We start from the raw sequence: 23,034 nt of genomic DNA, 5'->3' as shown, positions 1-23,034 counted from the left end.
GGAGTGGTGGGGCAGCTCGAAGTAGCCCCACCGTGTTGGCCGTGCGCTCCGCCTCTGCCAACCGCGCGCCTCCCACCAGAGCCCTTCGCCCGCCTCCCTTTGCCCAGGAATCCGAGGTGCCCCGCGATTAATGAAACGTGAAGTGTGAAGACTTCCTGAGCTGCCTCGGCGGTTTTTAATGATGTTCACAGATGTAGCGGGTCGAGCCGAGGGGCGACGGCGCTGTGGACCCCGGCACGGTTAGGGTCCGGGCGGAGATGGAGCAACCTCGCCAAGCCGTGCGTAATTACGCATTGAAGAGCGCTTTCGGCCGGGGAAAACAGCGCCTCCTTGTTGTCTTTCTCCCCCCCACTCGCCCCCCTTTTCTTCTCGAGTTTTATTTTTCCTCGCCCGGGTGACATTGCAGAGATAGACCCGGGGATGTGGGGGGCGGGAGTCACCCGAATCCCGATCACTTGTTTAGAAAAATGTAAACTGCCGGCAGTTCCGAGATATTCCGGGGAAATTCAATTGTCGCTGAATTCTAAAACTCCTTTCGCCGGTTCTTTTCCAGGGCGCTGCGCGCGCTGCCAAGATCCCCCCCAAACTTCGCTGGTGCTCCCCCTCCTTTAAATCTTTTGCCTCTAACGGTTTGGAGTTTCTAGGAGGGGGGGAAGAGGGGAGGAGGGGAGTTTCACGCCTGGCTGAGCCAAGACTACCTCCCATCCATTGCGGGGTTTGGGTTAGGGATAATTTCGGTCTTCTTGGCTGCATAAGGGGCGTGCATAAGTGCACCAGTGTGCCTTTCGTCCCCTGTCCAATTGTCTCTCCTTATCTCATTTATCTTTTCTTCCTTTCATATATGTTCTCCTATCCTTTTATATCTTTTCTTCTATCCTTTTCTTTATTTATATTACTACATATCTATTCTCTTCGAGGTGTATTATGTATTGGACAAAATAAATAAATAAGTAAATAAATAAGTAAATAAATAAGTAATAAATAAGTAAGTAAATAAGTAAGTAAATAAATAAGTAAATAAATAAGTAAATAAATAAATAAGTAAATAAATAAGTAAATAAATAAATAATAAATAAATGATCTGGGGGTTAGTGGAACTACAAGGGACTTTAGAGGGGAAAAAACCTCAAATCAACTGGCTGTGAAATTGTAGGGAAGAAATGGAGGGTTTTTTGTATTGGATGATGTGAGGATGGGAAGAGTGATTTAAAGTCAAGCTTATTATTTATTTATTAAATGTATATGCCAGTGATGACAAACTTTCTTTTCCTTGGGTGCCAAAAAGCGTGTGGGTGCACTATCGCACATGTGTGAGTGCCCACACCCATAACTCAATGCCTGGGGAGGGCAAAAGCAGCTTCCCCTGCCCCCTGGAGGCCCTCTGGAGGCCAAAAAACGGCCTGTTTTCCAACTTCTGGTGGGCCCAGTAGGCTTGTGTTTCACCCTCCCCAGGCTCCAAGGGATTTTTCTGGAATTGCCCTTCCCCATCCGCCCTGGAAGCTTTGTGGAAGCCAAAAACGCCCTCCCAGAATCTCTGTGTGAGCCAAAAATCAGTTGGCCGGCACACATGCATTTGGAGTTGAACTAGGGCAATGGCTTGCGTGCCAGTAAATATGGTTCTGCCTGCCACCTCTGGCACCTTTGCCATAGGTTCGTTATCACTGGTATATGCTGTCTGTCTCACTGTTAAGAAACTTTTTTTGAGCGGCCTGTTTAATTCTGAGATCTTGGAATTAGGTTTGATTTTAACATGGTTATTTATTTGCTTCCTGCAATCCACCGTCTCCATGGGTCCTAGGCGGCTTACTGGTTTATTTATTTTTTTTGAAGTCTTTTGAAAAGAACTCCCTCCTCCCATTTTCATTCCCACAGAGCCACAACAGTAATTTCTGAGTAAACCTGGCCGAATATCCACCTGTTGCTTCGATCATTGCTTTGAAATCATGCGATTTATTAATGCAGGTGAGAATTTCCAATGTGTTGACAGGTTTCAACTGTCCAGAGTTGATTTTGTCTAACACAGGGGCTGTCCTGCTAGGAGGCATCTATCTATCTATCTATCTATCTATCTATCTATCTATCTATCTATCTATCTATCTATCTATCTATCTCTCTACCTACCTACCTACATACATACCTACATACCTATATACCTACCTACCTGCCTACTTACCTATCCATCCATCCATCCATCCATCCATCCATCCATCCATCCATCCATCCATCCATCCATTATCTGTCTCTCTGACTATCTGTCCGTCCATCCATCCATCCATCATCTCTCTCTTTTCCATCCATCCATCCATCCATCCATCCATTGTCTGTCTATCTGTTGATCGATCCATCGATCCATCGTCTCTCTCTCTCTCACCTACCTACCTACCTACCTACCTACCTATCTATCTATCTATCTATCTATCTATCTATCTATCTATCTATCTATCTATCAGAGTTGGCCTTCTCCGGGTCCCGTCGACTAAACAATGTCATCTGGCGGGACCCAGAGGAAGAGCCTTCTCTGTGGCGGCTCCGACCCTCTGGAACCAGCTCCCCCCTGAGATTACGATTGCCCCCACCCTCCTTGCCTTTTGCAAACTCCTTAAAACCCACCTCTGCCATCAGGCATGGGGGAACTGAAACATCTCCCCCTTGCCCATGTTGTTCTGGTGTTAGATTGATTGTGTGCTTGTTTTTTTAATATTCTGGGGTTGTTTTTTATGAATTTTTTAGCTTAACATTGTAATTGGATTGGTGGGTATTGGATTTATTATTATGTATTGTTTTTACCTTGTTGTGAGCCGCCCCGAGTTTGCAGAGAGGGGCGGCATATAAATCCAATAAATCTAATCTAATCTAATCTAATCTAATCTAATCTATCTATCTATCTATCTATCTATCTATCTATCTATCTATCTTTTATCTTCTCCCTCCCTCCCTTCATCCCTCCATCATCTCTCTGTCTGCCTATCTACTGCATCTATCATCTGTCTCTCTTCCCCCTTTATCAAAAACAGACCTGTCAACATCTGGCAAAGGTTTCAAGCTATTATCGCTGCTCCTTTCACCCGCAGCCTGCCAACTTCTGTCTGACTAGGCAAAGTAAAAACAAGACAAATAAATGGGCCGGTTTCCTACGTAGGGATCTATATTTATTAACTCGTAAGGCAGAAGCACACACCGAGAATCATTTCACTTCCAAATAGGCCTCCAGTATCTAGTTGGGAGTAGTTGGGTTTGGAGTCAGTTGGGTTCTTATCTTCATGTATGGCTGCTCCATGTTTAACACACAATTACATTTCCTCCCTCCAATTCCGTTACAAATGGAATTGAGGCGAGCATTGTTTGAAGAAATGTACTGCTTCAGTTCGACTGGCATTGTACAATTCACGGAACAGTTGAGGAGGAAACGAAGGAAAAAAAGAGAAAAGAACCAGAAAGGGCACACACACACACAAAAACACACACATACACACCGGCCTCCTTGTCAATCTTCTACATTCAAAAGAGTCCCCCGCTTAATACAATGAGTTGGGTTTCTAATCCTGATTTGGGGTTTTTTTCCCTCTCTTCCTCTACTGTAAACAAAAATCTCCTTTGGATTGTGTGTGTGTGTTTGTGTGTGTGTGTAAAATGGGTGGGAGAAGAAACTACCTGGGAAAGAAATCAGGAAGAATCATCTGCCTTATTATTATTATTATCCTGGACACAAATTGTTTCAACTCCTACCCTCAAAACGTCACTACAGAGCACTGCGCACCAAGACAACTAGACACAAGAACAGTTTTTTCCCGAACGCCATCACTCTGCTAAACAAATAATTCCCTCAACACTGTCAGACTTTCTACTAAATCTGCACTTCTATTCTACTAGTTTTTCTCATAATTCCTTTCACCCATTTCCTCCCATGTTGACTGTATGACTGTAACTTGTTGCTTATATCCTAAGATTTTTATTAATATTGCTTCTTCATTGCTTATTTGACCCCTATGACAATCATTAAGTGTTGTACCACATTATTCTTGACAAATGTATATTTTATTTTATGTATGCTGAGAGCATATGCACCAAGACAAATTCCTTGTGTGTCCAATCACACTTGGCCAATAACAAATTCTATTTTATTCTATTATTATTATTATTATTATTATTATTATTATTATTATTATTATTATTATTATTATTATTATTATTAGAAGTAGTAGTATTAGTAGTATTAGTAGTATTAGTAGTATTAGTAGTATTAGTAGTATTAGTAGTATTAGTATTATTGGTAGAATTAGTATTATTGGTATTATTAGTATTATTAGTATTGATTGGATGTGCATGCCACCCCTCTCCGAGGACTCAGGGTGGCTCACAACATCTCAGAACCAATATAACAAATTCATCAAAAAATCCAATTAATATGGCTAAAAAGACTTTAAAAAGCTCTAATATGATTTAAAAACATTCCTATAAAAGCAAAAGGGGAAAAAAAGATGAAAAATTAATTAATTTCATTAAACTATCGACTAACTACCTGGCGCTGCTGTAATTCATTTAGAGGGTATTAAAGTCAAAAGGACAATAATAAAATTTCTGCCTGCCCCTCCTGGTGGAAGCAGTGGCCAGCAAATTGGATGGTTTTCTTAATCCAGCGTAAATAATAACAGGCCTTTCCTCTCTCTGGCCAATTCTCCCAACCGTTTAGAGCGAATTCAAAAGCCTGTCCTGGCCGTAATTGAGCCCACGGACAGAAAACTGGTTTTCATCATCTCTTCTTGCTATTTGATAAGTGATTTCAGACTGGACCCACATTGTTTTGGCATTCCCCCCCCCCTTTTTCTAAAGAAACAATGAAATCCTTACGGTTGCCTGGATTTTATCTGAAACCAGACAAATCCCAGCGACTGGTTAAGTTCCACAGAGTTGGTCTCCTCCAGGTCCCATCGACCAGACAATGTCGCTAGGGAAAGAGCCTTCTCTGTGGTGGCCCCGGCCCTCTGGAATCAGCTCCCCCCAGATATTCGTATTGCCCCCACCCTCCTCGCCTTTTGCAAGAGTCTTAAGTCTCACTTATGTCGCCAGGCATGGGGCAATTAGATCATGTCCCCCCCCGACTACCAAATGTGACGTGTGGTTGTGACTGAGTTGGTTGACTGTTTTTAATATAGTGGCCTATAGTTTAATTAATTAGATTTGTATACAAATTGTTTTATATTGTATCTTGTGAGCCACCCCGAGTCTTTGGAGAAGGGCGGCATACAAGTCTAATAAATAATAATAATAATAATAATAATAATAATAATAATAATAATCCACTGGAACTTGTGCCGGAACTACCATTTACCAGGAGCAAAGAACTGGTGGGATCATAAGCCCGAAAAAGTGGTCGAAAATGAGCAAGCAAAACTACTGTGGGACTTCCGACTTCAGGCTGACCGAATTCTGAAGCATAACACAACAGACATTGTGATCGTGGAGAAAAAGAAAGTATGGATCATCAACATCGCAATCCCAGGAGACAGCAGAATTGAGAAGAAGCAGCTAGAGAAATTAGTGAAATACGAAGATCTAAAAATCGAGCTGCAACGACTCTGGCATAAGCCAGTGAAAGTGGTCGCCGTGGTCCTTGGCACGCTGGGCGCAGTGCCAAAGGATCTCAGCGGACATTTGAAAACCATCGGAATTGACAAAATCTCCATCTGTCAATTGCAAAAGGCCGCTTTACTGGGATCGGCAAACATAATTCGCCGCTACATCACGCAGTCTTAGGTGCTTGGGAAGCGCCCGACTGGTGATGAAATACGAAATCCAGCATTGTGATCTCATTTGCTGTGTTGTACTGACATAATAATAATAATAATAATAATAATAATAATAATAATAATAATAATAATAATAATAATCTGATATGGCCTAGGACAGTGATGACAAACCTATGGCACGGGTGCCACAGGTGGCACACGGAGCTATATCTGCTGTCACATGAGTTGTTGCCCTAGCTCCGCTCCAACATGCATGTGTGTGCCGGCCAGCTGATTTTTGGCTCACACAGAGGCTCTGGGAGGGCGTTTTTGGCCTCCAGAAAGCCTACTGGGGATGGGAGAGGGCGTTTTTACTCTCTCCTGGATCCAGGGAAGTCTTTGAAACCTGGGGAGGGTGAGACATGAGCCTACTGGGCTCACCAGAAGTTGGGAAACAGGCCATTTCTGGCCTCCAGAGGGCCTCTGTGGGGCAGGGGAAGCTGTTTTCCCCCTCCCCGGGCATTGAATTATGGGTGTGGGCACTTGCACATACATGATAGTGTGTATGCACACTCTTTCGGTACCACTGGCCTAGGATCTCCTGCTTGGGGTTGGAGGGACTCCAAGGTCCCTTCCAACTCTGTTATTCTATTATTTCTCACTTGATTGTACTTGGCGTTTTTGATCTTTTATTTCTTCGTTTGGTTGATTTCATGGTAATTTGTTGGGTGGCTGGATGCTGTCCAGAGTCATCGAGAGTTGGCTGGCCTGCAAGCTTAAATAGTATTAAATTTCATTGACTGGATATTATTTATTCTCTTTCCAGGATACTTATAAGGGCCACTGGAGTGTTCTCTTTTGAAAAAGCAGGAACCATATTCTTTCCAAGCTTTGTGCCCACAGCAAATCTGGAGGACCAGAAACTTGACTGTGTGTGCTTTTCAATCCGAACTTTAAACAAGAAAATACAAGCTGAATAAATAAGATCTTGCAGACAACCCTCACTCCATGAAAGACCTTAGAATACTCCTATCCAATGACCCAAGTGCCAAAGCCCACTGCAACAACATCGCCAAAAAGGCTTCAAGAATTGTTAACCTAATCCTACGTAGCTTCTGCTCCGGTAATCTCACACTACTAACTACAGCATACAAAACTTTCACCAGACCAATCCTTGAATATACAGCTCTTCTATGTGGAACCCACACCGCATTTCGGATATAAATACTCTAGAAAACTTCAGGAGATACTTTACTAGAAGAGCCCTCCACTCACTACCAGACACTGTAGTATTATCATCACCTAACCCCAAAAACTTTATCCTTAGACTCTCTACTGTTGACCTCTCCCAATTCCTAAGAGGTCAATAAGGGGTGTGCATAAGTGCACCAGCGTGCCTTCCGTCCCCTGTCCTAATGTTTCTCTTTTACTGGTATCATGTTTATAAACACATTGCTCAAAAACAAATAAAGGGAACACCTAAACAACACAATATAATTCCAAGTCAATCAAACTTCTGTGAAATCAAACTGTTCCCTTAGGAAGCAACACTGACGGACAATCAATTTCACACATGCTGTTGTGCAAATGGAATAGTTGTGCAAATAATGACAATATTCGTTCAGATCTAGGATGGGTTATTTGAGTGTTCCCTTTATTTTTTTGAGCAGTATATTATATCTTTGTATACCACCAATACATATTTGACAAAACAAATAAATGAATAAATAAAAACCTGGGATTTTGGGAAAGTTTCATTTATGGAGCTCGCGATGTGTTCCCCCACTCCTGCAAAAAGTGGCCAGACTTCGGGGTTCCCCCAGAAGGGGAGTCTGAGGAGTCCAACGGTACTTTGAGAGGCTGGCCTATTTTGGTTGGAGAGCTTTGGCAAAGTCAGAGTGGCAAAGTCCGGGTGCACAACCTCTCCATCTCTTAAGGCGGCAGCTGCCACTTTCTTTAAATCAGGAGGCGGTTGCTTAGCAACCCGGAAGAGGACCATTATTAAGAGCCAGATTGATTAACCCAAAAATAAGGGGAGGGGAGGGGGGAGGAACGGAGATCTGAAAGCAAAACAGGCCCGTTATTGAATTACTTAATTGATGATCAACTTTTTAAAAAAAGGCTGCACTTAATTAAGAAAAGGGAGGGCCGGGCCAGCTTTTAGCAGCTGCCGCGCAAGAGATGGCGGGATTTGGAAGGGGAAAAAAAGGAAGGAAGATTCAACCTCTGTCTCCAGCTGTCTTGGCCAGCAGTTCAGTTCCAACTGCCCCCCAATTCACCCGGACTAACATGCCCCACCTGCCAATTCATTCTATTTAATTTTTTGCAACAAATATTCCCACTGCAACAACACCACCAAAATGGCTTCAAGAGTTGTTAACTTGATCCTACGTAGCTTCTGCTCCGGCAATCTCACACTACGAACTCGGAGTGTTCAAAACTTTTGGTATGTTTTTTCCTATCACAGTAAATGAGTTTGAATGTGTATAATTTTAGAAGAGAACATAAGAACATAGGAACCTAAGAGGAGCCCTGCTGAATCAGGCCAAAGCCCATCAAGTCCAGCATTCTGTGTCCCACAGTGGCCCCTCAATTGTCCTTGTGGATCTTGAGCAGAAAGAGAAGGCAAGACCCTCCCTTTCCCTGGACCCCCAACAAATAGTACTCAAGGGAATCCTGCCTGCCTCAACCAACATAGAGGCGGCACATGGACATCCGTTTCAATAACCACCTATGATACACTTGGCATCCATGAATCTGTCTAAACCTGCCTTGAAGCTATCAAGGCTGACAGCTGTCACGACCTCTTCTGGAAGTGAATTCCATCAACCAATGACCCTCTGGGTAAAGAAACATTTCCCTTGATTTGTCCTCACTTTCTTACCTGTGAGCTTTAGGGAGGGCCCCCTTGTCCTAGTATTGTGTGATAAAGAAAATAATTTTTCTCTATCCACCTTTTCTATCCCATGCGTGATTTTATGCCCTTTGATCAAGTCCCCCCTTGAGCTATGCGTGTGTGTGGGTGTGTGCATACACATACCCTTTATATAGCAGATAATGTATATTTTTGTGTGCCTGTGTGTAATATGTATGTACACATATGGCATATATACATAGAATTAAAGAGTATATTTTGGATTTTCAGTAATAGTACATAGAGAGGGAAATTGTAGAGGAGAGGCCAGGCACCCTAACTCAAACCCTTGACATGAGTGACGTCAAGTTGGCCACCTTTAAGCCAGTCACATGACCTATAAGTCACCCCCCGGTCACATGATTGTCAAGCCACTCCCACCTGGTCACATGGCCAACAAGCTACACCCATACAACAAGCCATGGACACAGTGTGGTAGTAAAAAATTTTCAAGCCTTTCACTGGTCCAGAGATACTTTACAAGAAGAGCCCTCCTCTACTCACAACAGAATACCCTACGAAGCAAGATTTACAATCCTACGTTTAGAAAGCTTAGACAATGTCACCTTAAACACAACCTAAGCACAGCCCATAAAATCATCTGCTACAACGTCCTTCCTGTCAATGACTACTTCAGCCATGGGAAGGCTACAAAGGTCATAAGTGTGAAAAATGGTAATAAAGTCACTATTTTCAGTGCCGCTGTAACTGCAAACCGTCACTAAGCAGAGTTACAAATCGAGGGCTACTTGCATAATGATAATGATAATGATAATGATAATGATAATGATAATGATGATAATAATAATAATAATAATAATAATAATAATGCGGCACAAGAACAGGCCATTAAAACAAATGCTGTCAATTGAAAAATCAACAGACGATCCAAAGTGCAGACTCTGTAAAGAAACAGATGAAACAATCGATCACATACTCAGCTGCTGCAAAAAGATCGCACAGACTGACTACAATCATAGACACGATGCTGTGGCACCGATGATCCACTGGAACTTGTGCTGGAACTGCCATTTACCAGTGGCAAAGAACTGGTGGGATCATAAGCCCAAAAAAGTGGTCGAAAATGAGCAAGCAAAACTACTGTGGGACTTCCGACTTCCGACTGACCGAATTCTGAAGCATAACACAACAGACATTGTGATCGTGGAGAAAAAGAAAGTATGGATCATGGACATCGCAATCCCAGGGGACAGCAGAATTGAAGAGAAGCAGCTAGAGAAATTAGTGAAATACGAAGATCTAAAAATCGAGCTGCAACGACTCTGGCATAAGCCGTGAAAGTGGTCACAGTGGTCCTTGGCACGCTGGGCGCAGGGCCAAAGGATCTCAGTGGACATTTGAAAACCATCGGAATTGACAAAATCTCCATCTGTCAATTGCAAAAGGCCGCTTTACTGGGATCGGCAAACATAATTCGCCACTATATCCACGCAGTCTTAGGTGCTTGCGAAGCGCCCGACTGGTGATGAAATACGAAATCCAGCATAGTGATCTCGTTTGCTGTGTTGTACTGACATCATCATCATCATAATAATAATAATAATAATAATAATAATAATAATAATAATAATAATATATTAGATCTGTATGCCGTCCATCTCCGAAGACTCGGGGCGGGGCATGGGTGTTGTGTATGTGACTACACACAAAGAGACACATCGACAACCTTTCCCCACACTTCAAGGTAAGGAGAAATCATCCTGCAATTCTCCCAATTCAATTTTGCTTTACCACCACTTCTCTCTTTTTCAGCTTTGATTCTCTCCAGGGGGATAAAAATTAGAGGGTTTTTTTTTTGCACCGCATAACTTTCAGTGCCTTTTCCCCTTCTTGTCTCTCAGAAACCTGAAATCTAATCCTCCAAACTTCTTTTAATTAAGTCGTGGGTAGCTTAATTTAGCCTAACTATCTCTGGACGGATTATATATTTCAATCATCATTATGGCCCAGCTATTTGTGATCCGCCTAGATAGATCGATCTATTAGTTATATAATCAAGAGGACAATTATAATCCTCCCCAAAAGGATATTTAATAATCATTTAGAATGATGGAATATTTGACTTATGCCTTGGGAGAATTGGAGGGGCGCCAGTGGTAGGAGAGGGTGAGTCTGAAGGACTTTTAATAAGTCCGCCTGATTGCAATGACCCATTTTTTTTCTAAGGTTGGCTGGAAGGTTTGGGGCCGGTTCCTTTTCAAGAAATTACGCTCCGAATTAGTAGGCAAAAGGAGTCTCATGGAAACATAGACTGTGCATGCAAAGTCCGGAATCAAACAGTTCTAAAACTCAACACATTTCTCACTTAGCAACATACATTTTGGGCTCAATTGTAGTCGTAATTTGAGGATGGCCTGCACAATAGTATCCATCAAGCATACACACACACACACATATATATGAAGGTCTTGGCATATTCGGGATTCTTCCCGTGTAAGTTGTATTTTATATATATACGTAGTATATATATTTAAAAATATATCTCTCTCTTTGTTATCTTTCTCTCATATCTCTCTCTCTCTCTGTCTAATCTCTCTCTCTCTATCTTTATCTCTCTCTCTATTATATCTATCCATCCATCCATCCACCCACCCACCCACGCACCCACCTACCTACCTACCTACCTACCTACCTACCTACCTACCTACCTACCTCCATACCTACCTATCTCCATGTATCCATGTATCCATCCATCCATCCATCCTCTGTCTGTCTGTCTGTCTGTCTGTCTGTCTCTCTCTCTCTATCTATCTATCTATCTATCTATCTATCTATCTATCTATCTATCTATCTATCTAATCTCTCTCTCTATCCATGTATCCATGTATCCCTGTTTCCATGTACCCATCCAGCCATACTCTGTCTGTCTGTCTGTCTGTCTGTCTGTCTGTCTGTTCTGCCTGCCTGCCTGCCTGCCTGCCTGCCTGCCTGCCTGCCTGCCTGCCTGCCTGCCTGCCTGCCTGCCTGCCTGCCTGCCTACCTACCTACCTACCTACCTACCTTGTTAAAATTATGAATCCTCCTATTACTTTATACGGCCATAGAAGTTCTTGAAAGCTCTTTAGGGAGTCAGGCCGCAAGTGAAATTTAATTTTCTAATTTTTCCTGGCTGCTTTCGGCCAGTTGGTCTTGCCTGTAGGTTCAAGCCAGATTCATGATCGATGTGCGCTTGGCTTGGGCAATAAATGTAAATTGTTTTCTTTTCCCCTCATTCTCTCTCTCCGGCAGTCGCTTGTTATTTTATTTGAAAATTTCAAAATCTGGACACGTCACTCCTAAGAAAAGGTCTGTAAAGTGAGGACATTTCTCCAGTAGTTTGTCCCCCCATCTAATGGCATAAATTATTTAGTCTCTAATTAAAAGTAAGGTCAAACAATGAAAAATGACTAAGCTCAATACTTATACAGTGATGTATTAAACTGACTGCCTTTAAAAAACAACAGCAACACAAAACAATAACAAAATTGTGGAGAGGCAAAGCACACGCACCAAGCCATAAAAAGGGAGACTGGAAGGTTGGTTAAATAAAGACATTTGTGATACAAAGGAAGGACGGGCAGTAAAATTTAGAAAGAAAATACATTTCATTTTAAAAAATAGAATAAACGAGATCGTTGTTTTTCAGGTTACGTAGCTCAGTTTCTGGAAGAGATTGTTTTCTGAACATCTATTACTTTCAAAATTGTTCCGCTAATGGGAGAACTCCTGCTTGTTGTGAGAATGAGAGAAAAAGAGGAATATGGTTCTCGGGCACCTGCAATTTTGCAAATGATATTTGCCCAAACTCAAGGATCATCGGGGTAAAAATAAGAGAGAAAGATGAAGAGAACTTTGACTTTCCATCTCGATAGGAAATGCTTAGCTTAGACAGGAGGCTAAAAAAAATAAATTTAAAAAAATAGAATGTGTTCTTTAGGTTTTTTGACCTAAACTTTTAAAGGAAAATCTAGGTTTTCAAATTACTTTTCTTGTGGCCCTTCTGATCTGCAGGAATCATAAAATTCAGCAAAATCAAAGACACCCTTCTCAACAACTATCAGAGTCCACTTTGTGCTTAATGATCTAGAAAAATAACCAAAACAAAAATATCACCCATCAGCAGTTCACAACACATGGACACCCCACCTAGTGATGGGCTACCAAAATTTTAATTGCCACACGACGGGCGCGGCTTGTTTTGTGGGTGTGGCTTGATGGTCATGTGATTGGGTAGGAGTGGCTTGCTGGCCATGTGACCAGGTGGGAGTAGCTTAACAATCATGTGACTAGGGGTGGCTTAAAGGTCATGTGACTGGGTGGGAGTGGCTTGCCAACCAAGATAAGTTGATTAAGTCACAATATTTGAACAGCCCCAAAAAGGACCAATGATAGATGTTGAGGAGCACAGTAAACTTTGAAGGCTTTGTACTGAACCTACAAGGTTCAGTATGATAAAAGATTAGGCAAGTAGCTCAAATTTCTTAAATTGCTATAAAAGTTCAGTTATACATAATGATTAAAATGATTAAAGCATTTCTGGGTAAAAACATACTATTTAATTATTTCCTATTTTAAAAGTAATTAAGGATCGTACTAAGGTATAAATAAAAATATATAAAAACTATAAAGTATTCAATAGGTTGACTCCTTTTTCTTTGTGACAACCTCTGAGATATTGGAACACTGCTATCCTGTCTCCCCGGGTCCTTCTTTTCATTAAACTAGCCAGGCCCAGTTCCTGCAACTGTTTTTCATATGTTTTAGCCTCTGGTCCCCTCATCATCTTTGTCGCTCTTCTCTGCACTTTTTCTAGAGTCTCAACATCCTTTTTGCATCGTGGTGACCAAAACTGAATGCCGTCTTCCAAGTGTGGCCTTACCAAGGCCTTATAAAGTGGTATTAACCCTTCGCATGATCTTGATTCTCTCCCTCTGTTGATGCAGCCTAGAACTGTGTTGGCTTTTTTGGCAGCTGCTGCACACTGCTGGCTCCTATTTAAATGGTCGTCCACTAGGACTCCAAGATCCCTCTCACACTTACTACTGTTGAGCAATGTACCACATATAGTGTACCTGTGTGTTTTGTTTTTCTTGCCTAAATGTAAAATCTTACTTTTAGCTCATTGATTCAGTTAAAACAGAGTGTATGAACCTAGAAAGTGGCTTACTCCATTAACTAAGTTAAACATATTATGGGTGACCACCCTACATCATTGTGGCTAGTCTCTTAGTAACCCACAACCAAATATTTTGTGGAAGGAAGAGTCAATGGATGCCTCTTGAAACAACTCCACTTTGAAAAGTAGCACCATCCCTTTCTCCAATGTTAATATTCCCGCAAAGTCCAGAGGACAAACTTGAAAGTTATTTACATAGTTGGTTTGATTTTGTTTCTTGTTTTAACAGAGGAAACTCTGTTCTCATTCTGTGTTTCCACCCAGCTGCAGAATGGCCAATCAACCTTAATTTGAAATACAATTATCAAGAAGGCGAATACGACAAACACCAACGAGGAAAAACACCATCCTGGGGCTTGTTGGGCCCCCCATTTGCTATGAGTTTAGTTTAAGGGGATCATACCGAAACCTTCCGCAGTTAATTTAAGCAGATATTTTGTTTGTTACAATCAAACCTACCATTTCAGTTTTATAAATTTTTAAAATATTAATTATTGTCAGCAAAGTACACGGAGGTGAATGCATTAATGAGTTTCTTGCTTAGTTGGCAACTATTTGGTATTTGGCGTTAGATTATCAAAAGGCAGGTTGGGAATCTTAATCCAGCTTGTTAACTTATTAAATTTTCTTTATTTACAGACTGGGTTTACTTTCATTAACATTGTAACAGGTGCTCATTAAGAATTTATCATCGGCAAGAGAAAGAGAGAGAAGAGGAAAATGGAAACAAAAATTGCTTTCTCTCTTGTTTTCTTTCCTTTTTTTAATTTTCACAAACGGGGTTAAAAAGAAATAGGAGTCAGAAATGAAGGGAGGAATGGAAGGGGGAGGAAGAGGGTATCACTAGCTGACGTTGCAGGACATTATAAAGTATTGTTCTTAAGGGGCCGAAACACAAACTTTTGGGACTAGAGAAGGGGGAGGAAAAGAGGTTCCCCAAAATTCAAGATGGCGGCTGCAACCATGGAAGCTCCGCCCCCTGAAGGCATGTGAAAAAAGGGGCGGGGCTTTGATGACAAGGTCAAGGTTGCCATTGTGACTTGTTTTGATTTTGACACCACCCATTTTTGGGTTGCCTGGAAAAGACTTTGTCCTTGGAGGTCATGAGTGGGCTAGAAAATAAGATTCTAAAAAAGACTGTAAGTCTAAATGCTACTCTGTCTTTGCCCTGTTGTCTTTTGCAATTTTTAAAACTTCTTTAATTTCCGTTTATTTAATATATAATGTTTGCAAGCTGCCCAGAGTCGATGGACAGTGGGACGGGCGGCATATAAATTTTATAAATAAATTATAAATTATGAACAAGCAATCCCTCGGGGGGTAGCAATTTTCTTGAAATGGGACTCTCCAATTTCATGAATGATATCTCTTATTTTACAGTTGTGTTTTTGTTTATTTACTACTTATTTGTTTTTTATTATTTAGTTTTTAGTTTTTAGTTTTTAGTTTTTAGTTTTTAGTTTTTAGTTTTTAGTTTTTAGTTTTTAGTTTTTAGTTTTTAGTTTTTAGTTTTTAGTTTTTAGTTTTTAGTTTTTAGTTTTTAGTTTTTAGTTTTTAGTTTTTAGTTTTTAGTTTTTAGTTTTTAGTTTTTAGTTTTTAGTTTTTAGTTTTTAGTTTTTAGTTTTTAGTTTTTAGTTTTTAGTTTTTAGTTTTTAGTTTTTTGTTTTTAGTTGTTTTTAGTTGTTTTTAGTTGTTTTTAGTTGTTTTTAGTTGTTTTTAGTTGTTTTTAGTTGTTTTTAGTTGTTTTTAGTTGTTTTTAGTTTTTAGTATTATTTACTTTTTACTATTATTTACTATTTACTATTATTTACTATTTACTATTTACTATTTACTATTTACTATCTATTATCTATTATCTATTATTTCATTTCTTCCCCCCTTTCCTTCCTGCTTTCACCCCTTCCTAATTCTCTTTCCTAACCTCCGGCCTTACCAAAGAAATCTGGATTCTCCCCCCACCCCCCTTTTCTCTCCTTTCTTGGCATTTCTAAACGGAGCCTAATAGAATTTTAATATCATCTGTAATCACACTACAAACTCCAGTTCAGAAATCCTGAGCATCGTCGCAGTGCAAGGAAATCGCTCTAGACATAATTAGCAGAGTCGTTTACGGAGCCCCTCCGAGCCTCGTTTGGAAAGCGGTTTATTTTTGGGGGTAAATAGTCTGAAATTTCCTTTGTGTCGGAATAGGTGGAAACAAAGGGAAAGAGGGGTGCAAACAGTGGAGGGCTGCAATTTTTTTTTACTACCACACTGTGGGCGTGGCTTATTTTGTGGGTGTGGCTTGCCGGCGTTGTGACCAGGTGGGAGTGGCTTGATGGTCATATGACCGGGGGTTGTGGCTTAAAGGTCATGTGAACTGGCTTAAAGGTGGCCAACTTGATGTCACTCACTTCAAGGGTTTGGGTTAGGGTGCCTGGCCTCTCCCCACCTCAAAGAGATACAAGATATTTACTATTACTGAGCATCCAAAAGATACTATTTAATTCTATGTATATATGCCATTTGTGTACATACATATTACACACAGGCACACAAAAATATACATTATCTACTAAAGAGGTTTTAGTTATTTCTTTTAATATTAGATTTGTGCCACTATAATATTGTTTTTATCATTGTTGTGAGCCGCCCCGAGTCTTCAGAGAGGGGCGGCATACAAATCTAATAAATTATTATTATTATTATTATTATTATTATTATTATTATTATTATTATTATTATTATTATAAAGTGTGTACACACACACACATGCATGCACAGCTCTTATAAAATTATACACATTCAACCTCATTTACTGTGATAGGAAAAACACACCCAGAGCCCAGAAGGGGGGAAAAAGAAAAAAAATCAAAAATGTTCTACCTGTTCTGCGTACGTGAACCAAATTTTTTCTACCGGTTCTGCGTACCTGATAGCACCTATAGGAGCCCATCGCTGTTAGTAACAGAAGCATTTTTAGGCCACAGCTAACCCTGTTTCACTTCCTTTGGGGTCGACAACCCCCCGATTACATACTGATTATGGCTTACATCAACCTTTCCTATGGTTACAGACCATTTTCTTGTGTTGTAATATTATTTCAAGAAATAAACTTATTTCGGACAGGGATTTCATAGTATGTGTGTGGGTGTGTGTGTTTGTTGTGTATACTTTCCAACATCAGGAACAGCATCAAATCCTGCTTCAACATTTTAAGCCAGCAAGGAAAATATTTTTTTGGGGGGGAGGGTTCAGCTGGGAGCCTAAAATATAAAATACTCTCCTTTCAACAAAAGAGCCAGCTGTTGCATTCGACAAGGGCTTTTCAAACCCGCTGCCTTGTTTAAAAGGAGGAAAAAGATCTATTATGTGTGCGAGATGTATAAGAGCTGTGGAGCCTGGTAGATTGCAGGTGGAGTGACAGAAATTTGCTAGAGAGGTGTTTTTGGAGTGGGGAGGAATGACATAAGTGCCCTGTTCTATGATGTCACTCCAGATTCTGCTTCTCATAGGAACGATGTAGATGTTTTTGGGGAAAAGAAATATATAAAGCAATATTCCCAATCCCACCCACATCCCCGACAATTAAAATCTCTTCTTCCGTGGGCATTTGAAGGCATTTTGAGGCTCCCAAGGCCCAACAGAATTAAAACGAAGGCAAGCAAAGCAGAAGAAAGCAGGACCTTGGAGAGCTCCTACTAAGTTCTGCTGTCTAAAACAGCTGTCTCCAACCTTGGCGACTTTGAGACTTGTGGACTTCAACTCAGACTGAGGAATTCTGGGAGTTAAAGTCCGCAAGTCTCAAAGTCGCCAAGGTTGGAGACCCCTGATCTAAAGACCTCTCTGTGGTCTCCCTTTACCAAGGTCCCCTAGGAGAGGACCTTTCTCAACCTCAACCACTTGAAGATGTGTGGACTTCAAGTCCATATGTCTGAAATGGTGCAGGGATTCCTGCTTCAGCGGGGGGTTGGACTAGATGACCTACAAGGTCCCTTCCAACTCTAGTAGCATTCTAAACTAATCTAATGAGGATTTTTTTCAAACAGGGTTTTGAACTCAAAGACTTCAGTGTGTCTGAAGGAGGACAAATAGCTATCAAAAATTGTGCTATCAAAAAATTGCAGATTTTCGTTATTTCTATAAAATGGCAGGATGAGCTCGCTTCAAAACTCAGCACAGATTCATTATTCCAGGCCCAATTAGATGTAGTTGTAGTTGAATTTTCCAAGCACCCTTTATTATTTTCAACCATGGTTTCATAACTATGTGCAGGAGAACATTAAAGTTCTTTGTGAACCCCAAAGTCAAAAGCTGCTTCCTGCTGAATCTAACCATTAGGCAAGCCTGCTCCTGCCCCTATTCCCCCACCCCTTCTTATACTATATTGCATTTCAGAGCTGCAACTTCTGGCTATTGAGCTTGTCAGCTTCTATAAGACCCAGAAAAACCCAAATCAATGTAGGATTCACGCAACGGACTCAACTCAAACAGAGCTTCCTTATTTGCATCTCAGTGTGTCATTTGAGCCTATTTGTGGCTTGCAAACCAGGATTGAAAGAGTCATGGTGCATTATATGCAAACACTGGAATTGTGTTAGCATTACCAATCTCAACAAGAGTCCCTTTAGTCTTTCTGTTGGGTTGATTTCCTGGGTGGGTCTCTTTAGTTGGGCTGATAGTTATCCTGTTGTGTTGATAATATGGTAGCTTGACAGCCTAGTAGCTGTTTACATATGGTTAGTGGGTAGTTTTATAAGAGCATTGAAGTTAAGGCTTTTTTTATAAAAAAGAAAAGAAATACAGGAAGTAAAAATAGAGATATTTGATAATAGAAACATAGAAGACTGACTGCAGAAAAAGACCTCCTGGTCCATCTAGTCTGCCCTTATACTGTTTTCTGTATTTTATCTTAGGATGTGTTGTGGTTAGCTCTGGCCCAGCTCCTGCCCCAAGGACTGTGGATGTGGGGGAGACATCCACATGCTGCAGGCCTGTTTTGCCCCCGGTGGAATCTGCTGATGAAGGCTCCTCTGACCAAGAAGACATGAGTGACAGGGAGGAGGAGTGTGGCAGACAGCTCAGAAGGAGACCAATTATCTAGCTCCTCCTTGGATTCGGAACAAGAGTTAATGATACAGCCACGCATGCGGAGAGCGATGCATAGGCAGCAACAACTGAGAGATTATTATCAAAGAAAATGAGGCCACCTGTGGTTGGGTGGGGCTGTGGTCATCAGTGAGGCTGCTATAAAGAGCAGCCTATGGGTTTGGCCATTGTGGAGGATTATCTGATCGTTGTGTTTCGTGACTGCTTTACTGACTTTGACCTTTTGTGTGCTGATTTTTCACCCGCTTTGAAACTAAACCAGAGCAAAGTGTGTTTCACTTTGTGAAAGAAGAAGGACTGTGAATTGCCTCCCAGCTGCAAGCTAAGTATCACAGAACTGATAAGGGACTTGTACAAATTACCAGTTTGTTTGGAGATGAGTGCTATACCAAAAGAGGGCTTGGTTTAAGTGAATTTGCATTATAAAGAACATTGTTTTGAATTTTCAAACGTGTGTGTGTCTGAAATTTGTATCTGTGAATTTTTGGGAGGAGTCTACCAGAGAGCCCGACAGAACAGGATGGATCTATGTTTATCCCAGGCATGTTTCAATTCAGTTCCTGTGGATTTACCAACTACGTCTGATGGAAGTTTTTCCAAGCATCTACTACTCTTTCAATAAAATAATATTTTCTGAGGTTGCTTCTGATCTTTCCCCCAACTAATCTCAGATTGATAATGTTATTTGTAGATATCTGATCAATTATAGATCCAGATAAATACAGGTATTTGATATAGATACTTCCTTAGCTTTCAGCGATGCCACACATCTTACTATCTGTAAATGTTGCCTCTTCAGATTAATTCACACAAACAATGTCAGCTTGGGGGAAAAAAACCCCAAATGGACTGGGAGAAACTTTGAGAGGGTCTGAAAAATCGGTTAATCATTTTTTTTTAAAAAAATCTATTCACTGGGTGACAAAGTCTCATCAAAGAATCACAAGTTTGATAACCCTAGGTCTAGAAAGCTTAGAACTATGTCGCCTAAAACACGATCTAAGTATTGCCCACAAGATCATATGCTGCAATGTCCTGCCTGTCAATGACTACTTCAGCTTCAATCGCAACAACACAAGAGCACGCAACAGATTCAAACGTAATATTAACCGCTCCAAACTTGACTGTAAAAAATATGACTTCAGCAACCGAGTTGTTGAAGCGTGGAACTCATTACCTGACTCAGTAGTGTCAACCCCTAACCCCCAACATTTTTCCCTTAGACTATCCACGATTGACCTCTCCAGGTTCCTTAGAGGTCAGTAAGGGGCGTGCATAAGTGCACCAGTGTGCCTTCCATCCCCTGTCCAATTGTCTCTCCTTATCTCATTTATCTTTTCTTCCTTTCACTCCTTATCTCATTTATCTTTTCTTCCTTTCAAATATGTTCACCTATATCTTTTCTTCTATTCTTTTCTTTATTTATATTACTACATATCTATTCTCTTCAATATGTATTATGTATTGGACTAAATAAATAAATAAAAAATAAATAAATATTCTAGGGACTTTAAGTTGTTTCCTCTTCTTCTTCCTCCTCCTCCTCCTCTTCCTCTACTAGATATTTAATTTACGGAAAGGTTCAAAGGTGTAAAAGGCTGGAGCTTAGCATTTCCATATAGGATATGCTAAAGAGGAGGCATTTATAAACCAGCAGTTGGTGGAGAACCCAAAGGAGAGGTTATGATAGATTTGGTGTCGTGTTGAATGGATGAGGAGATGAAGACAGACAGATAAATAACAGAGTTGTTATGAAATTTATAAAATCTGATCTGAATTGTGTTGGGAAAAGTACAGCTTTCCCATGTAGAGAAAAAAACTATGCCGTTTGTCTGATAATATGAACTGACCAAGATAACATCTCAGTAAGCCGACATCTGTCTTGTTTCTCTCGCCAATTCCTTCCGCGGCTCCAAAACCAACTCGGTGACAAACAAGAGTCACAGTTGTTATTTCTCCAAAGCAAGTGGAGGGTAGCCTTCAGTCAATCCCCCGCCCCCCCCAAGCTGAGTCAGGCATGTTTAAATTCAGTTCCTGTGGATTCACCAACCATGTCTGCTGGAAATTTGTTCCAAGCATCTACTACTCTTTCAGTCAAATAATATTTTCTCACGTTGCTTCTGATCTTTCCCCCAACTCACCTCAGATTGTGTCCCCTTGTTCTTGGGTTCACTTTCCTATGAAAAACACTTGAACCCTCCTGAACCTTATTTAACCCTTTAACGTATTTAAATGTTTCGATCGTGTCATAAGAACCTAAGAACCTAAGAAGAGCCATGCTGAATGGGGCCAAAACCCATCCACCAATTGTCCGTGGGGATCTTGAGCAGAAAGAGAAGGCAAAACCCTCCCTTTCCCTTGACCCTCAACAAATGGGACCCAAGGGAACCCTGCCTGCCTCAACCAACATAGAGGCGGCACTTGGACATCCGTTTCAATAAGGGAGAGAAGGAAGGAAGGAAGGAAGGAAGGAAGGAAGGAACGTAAGAAGAGCCCTGTTGAATGGGGCCCAAACCCATTGAGTCCAGCATTCTGTGGCCCACCAATTGTCCATGTGGATCTTGAGCAGAAAGAGAAGGCAAGACCCTCCCTTTCCCTTGAACCCCCAACAAATGTTACCCAGGGGGACCCTGCCCACCTCAAGCAACATAGAGGCGGCACATGGAGATCCGTTTCAATAACCACGGATACACTTGTCCCCCCTTTCCCTTCTGTCCTCCAGACTATACAGATGGAGTCCATGAAGTCTTTCCTGATAGGTTTTATGCTGAAGACCCCTCCCCATTTTTGTAGAGAGAAAAGAAGAAAAGACGAGGAGAAAAATCACTTAAGACCTGGCAAAGAGGCTCTTCTGTTCTCTGGGCCAGGAGCTGCATAAATAAGAAATGAATTTCCCTCTTAACGCATGGTTGGGACATTTGTAAAAAGAAAATAGGACTCGTAATGGCTGTAGGTCAAAGCCAAGCGGGCTGGCAGCTAGTTTGGAGAAGGATACGGCTCCCCGAGTGCCAAGGCTCAGCTGGGGCAGGAGACGAATGGCCTCGCAGGGGAGTGAGGTAGAACATATTAAGAGAATAAACAACACTTCTGAAACTGACAAGTCACGCTTCGGATCCTAAACCCCTGGAAGGGAGCCTGCTTCTCTTTGAGGGATCCTCCCTTCAAAAACTGGAGCTTTGCCTCCCCATCTAACCTGAGGCCCAGAAGAGCAATCGCCACTCAGAGTCCGTTTCGGAGTGCGCGCCATATAAATGCAATAAATAAATTTAGACTTCTATACCACTTCATAATGCTTTCACAGCCCTCTCTCCACGGTTTACAGAATCAGCCTCTTGCCCCCAACAATCTGGGTCCTCACTTGACCCACCTCGGAAGGAGGGAAGGCTGAGTTAACCTGGAACCGGTGGTGAGATATGAACTGCTGAACTATCAGTTAGCTGAAGTAGCCTGCAGTGCTGCACTCTAACCACTGTGCCACCCCGACTCTTAAGATGGATGGTTGGATGGACATATATATAGATGGAGAGGGATATAACAGGCAGACTGACAGACAGACAGAAATAGCAATTGCACTTAGACGTATACTGCTTTACAATCCTTTTCCTTGCTTGCTTCTTCACTTCCTCCCTTCCTCCCTTCCTTCCTTGCTTCCTTGCTTCCTTGCTTCCTTCCTTTGTTCCTTTCTTCCTTCTTTGCTTGCTTGCCTCCTTCCTTCCTTCTTCCTTCTTCCTTCTTCCTTCCTTCCCTCTTCCTTCCTTCCTTCCTGCCTGCTTCCTTCCTTCCTTGCTTGCTTGCTTGCTTCCTTCCTTCCTTCTTCCTTCCTTCCTTCCTTCCTGCCTGCCTGCCTGCCTGCTTCCTTCCTTCCTTCCTTCCTCCTTCCTTCCTTCCTTCTTCCTTCCTTCCTTCCTTCCTTGTTACCTTCCTCGCTTCCTTCCTTCCTCGCTTCCTTCCTTGCTTCCCTTCCCTTTCTTGCTTCCCTTCCCTTTCTTGCTTCCTCTCTCTCTCTCCCCCCTCCCTCCCTTTCCCTTTCTTTCCCTTTCCTCTCAGCCCCCCCTGGTTTCCCGAAAGACCAAGGCCCGGCCCGTCTAAGCAGGGCATCATCCCACTGCATTAAGATCTTAGTTCTTAGC

At 41.6% G+C, this 23,034-nt stretch overlaps 1 long non-coding RNA gene across 1 annotated transcript; it reads left to right on the top strand.

Annotated features, from left to right (window-relative positions):
* The first annotated feature begins 256 nt into the window (after positions 1–256).
* Positions 257–6,634, top strand: LOC139172465 (uncharacterized). Its single transcript, XR_011559880.1, has 3 exons — positions 257–278; positions 1,873–1,962; positions 6,553–6,634. It is a non-coding gene; the product is annotated as an uncharacterized lncRNA (long non-coding RNA).
* Positions 6,635–23,034: the final 16,400 nt, after the last annotated feature.

The sequence above is a fragment of the Erythrolamprus reginae genome, chromosome 9 (assembly GCF_031021105.1).
Source record: "Erythrolamprus reginae isolate rEryReg1 chromosome 9, rEryReg1.hap1, whole genome shotgun sequence".
Lineage (NCBI taxonomy): Eukaryota > Metazoa > Chordata > Lepidosauria > Squamata > Dipsadidae > Erythrolamprus > Erythrolamprus reginae.
Note: the sequence above shows the minus strand (reverse complement) of the source record. Positions and strands in the feature narration are given on the sequence as shown.